This window comes from Poromitra crassiceps (assembly GCF_964638095.1).
Source record: "Poromitra crassiceps genome assembly, chromosome: 3".
NCBI lineage: Eukaryota > Metazoa > Chordata > Actinopteri > Beryciformes > Melamphaidae > Poromitra > Poromitra crassiceps.
The window spans coordinates 62,108,806-62,111,906 of record NC_139625.1 but is presented as its reverse complement, the minus strand read 5'-3'; the positions used below and the strand labels follow the sequence as shown (position 1 = coordinate 62,111,906).

Below are 3,101 nucleotides of genomic sequence, written 5' to 3'. Positions count from 1 at the left end.
CTTTGAGCACGGTCAAAAGCAAGAGTGAAACAGTGAAGAGTGAAGTGCTATAATATAAATGTGTAGTGTACATCATTACATTACTAAACATACAATAATAATAATGTTATCTAATTCTACTCATATTCTAACATTTCTTATATTCCATTCTTATACTTATTGAACATGTAATTACAATAATTAGTCTCAGAGTAATAATGGTATGGTACTTGGTATGGTAGGCTACTTGTTTCTGGTGATTGTAACTAGGTTCTTCTCATATAGATTAATTTGCTCATGACCATTAGTGTGGTTCACACACTAATCACATTTTTGATATATATTTTTTACAGCGTAGCCACACAGGAGGCAAGGTGTCTAATAGGGTCATCAGTTGACATCACGACATTGTGCCATCATCCTTGGCGATGTCACTGACAGAGCCTTAACTGTCTACTTCTCCACCTACTCATTTTGTTTGCTCTTTTGTTTTCATTTTTGTTCTTTTCTTTTTTTTACTGTTGCTTTTCTTTTTCTTATTTATTTATTGTTTGCTTGTTTCTTTTCTCTATTTTGTTTATATTGTATGCTTTGTCCGGATTTGTATTAACATTAGACTCAGCCCTCAGTCTTAATCCGTTTCACTCCTGTAAGACTGAGAATATTACTTAATTATTTAAATCTTTGCATAACGTTAGGTGGCGCTGTTGGAAGCCTTGCATCGGAGAACCAATCATGAGTGTTGTGGGCGGGCCTGCTTTCTGGGGGCAGTTCTCATGCAGAACCGGTGTCTCGCAAAACATCGTCGCATTTGCGGAGAAACATATTAATCACTTAGAAACAAACATAACCTGTTAATAGGACGTGTTTCATCCGGCCCCGGCGGCTAGAGGTCTTTCCCCCAGCGATAAACCCGACTCCCGAGGCTAACGTTACAGAGCCTGCTGATGACTTCACAGTAGCAAGCGGACCACTTCCGGGTAGGAAAAATTATTGTAAAATAAACCACAGCTATAAATTTTGTTTGGAGCATATCAGCTTCATGCTCTGTGTTAGGACTATGATAAATGGCATTGCCGCTACCAAATAAAATTCTAATAATAAATGTAGGCATGTCTACTGCCGGCGGTTCTCGCCGGGCTCAGAGACACAGTTTCTGACAGTGAAATTCCCAGACGTTTGGTGGCGCAGCTCACCAAACGTCTGGGAGCCGAGACTATATTAACATTGGTTTTAATATCTGAGGTAGAGACCCAGAATAAGCCCACTTATAGGCAATGTAGACCAGATGCGTTATGGCTGTGTTGCGGATCCGGTAGTCTCTCAAGCCAGACTGTTGTTCTCCATTCTGCGAATGCAGCTTAAACAGTCTGTAATTCACGCCCACAGAACATGGACAAAGGAAGTTGGGGGGAAAAAACACTTCAGACCGGAGGAAGTTCGAACCAATGCAGGTGATTGGAGAAATACCTTAGGGTTTCCTTTCTCTACCGGCACATTCTTTTTGTCTGCTTTTGTTTCTTTGTGTGTGGGAAAAAACTGTTGACTGATGATATGATCACATCACTTAATAATGATATTGTGCATAGTGATGTCGAGATCTCAAGTAGACATCATCACTGATGACATCAGGCGGCGCAGTGATGATCATCAGTGATGATGTCACCATGTGAAGTTTCTTCATTCAGAACTTGACGTGACTGAGCAGTTCCTCTTTGTCCATCTGGTAGTGACTTTTCCTCCACACTTTGTAGAGCTCCTGCAGGGTGGTGCGGATCTCTTTGCCTTCAGTGATGCCCAGGCTCATCAGATCCCGGCCCCTAATGGGGAAGCAAGCGATGGACCATCTGCAGAGCGCAGCCAGCAGCTTGCCCTCCCCTTGGTACTTGAGCAGCTCGCACACTTTACTTTTCATGAATTTCCGAAATTTACGACTATCTATGATAAAGTCGGTGAAGGGTTTGATGCTGTCTGGGTCCTCCTGTCTCTTGTGGAGCTCATGTCTGTGTTTGACCAGGAACAGAGCCAGAGTCTTCTCCTCCCTGGACACCTTCAACCGCACAGACATCTTTTCCACCTCCTCGGGGCAGTGGAGCAGAGCGACCAGGATGGTCATGGGCTCGGGAGAGTGGTCCTTAGCATGCTGCCACACACGCTTCATCGCCTCAACGTCGCCATCTGGAGGCAAACCGATGTACTCGGCCAGTCCCAGGCTGTACATGAGCTCCAGCAGATGAGCAGCATGGCTACCAACCACCATCTTCTTCAGTTCAACCCAGATGTGCTCTCCTGATATGGATGCCAGGCCGTGCCTGTTCTCCCTGATGGCCTCCAGTGTATCAGGCTCATGGTCGCCAGGCTCCAACGCCACCCTGCCGTAGATCCTGAAATAACGCACTATTCTCAAGTAGTCCTCTTGTATCCGCTGCGCAGCGCTGCCAACAAACCGAACTTTACGGTTCTGTAGGTCTTTATATCCTCTGAAATAGTCATATAACATGCCATCAAGCCCTAAAAACATGGAGTTGATGGTAAGGTCTCTTCGCTCTGCGTCTTTCTGCCAGTCGGTGGTGAATTCAACCTTGACGTGTTGTCCATCCGTCTGAACGTCCACTCGCAACGTGGTCACTTCAAAGTTCTCATTGTGTAGTCTAGCTGTAATGGCCCCGTGCTTCTCTCCATTGTTGTTGATCATCCTGATCCCAGCAGCCCCGAAAATGTTCTTCATCTCCTCTGGTGTGGCGGTGGTGGCAAAGTCTACATCCTCTGGCCTCTTCCCAGACAGGAGGTCCCGCACAGCACCACCCGCTATCCTCAGCTCATAATGATGCTTCTCAAACAACTCTGCTAGTCTGTTCAGACCATCCGTGAGCAAGGACTGGAACTCACTGGTCTTTAACCGCATGGTAAAAGATACTTCTCCAAAAGAAACCTGGTATGCCAATGAGCTGAGGCCTCAATAATCTGCAGACTGGGAAGGTGTTATAACCTCAGCAGGATGTCTATGACATCATCAGTGGGTATGACACTAATGTCACTGATGATGTCACAATGTCTGTCAGGCTTGGTGTAGGACATGTGGATTTATGCGCGGATAGTTGATGGCCAAGACACTCTTGGTA

General features: G+C 45.4%; 1 pseudogene across 1 annotated transcript; it reads right to left on the bottom strand.

Moving 5' to 3' along the window:
- Positions 1 to 1,663: 1,663 nt before the first annotated feature.
- On the bottom strand, positions 1,664 to 2,884 carry LOC310773204 (CCA tRNA nucleotidyltransferase 1, mitochondrial pseudogene; annotated as a pseudogene). Its single transcript has one exon. The product of its transcript is annotated as a CCA tRNA nucleotidyltransferase 1, mitochondrial pseudogene (transcript).
- Positions 2,885 to 3,101: the final 217 nt, after the last annotated feature.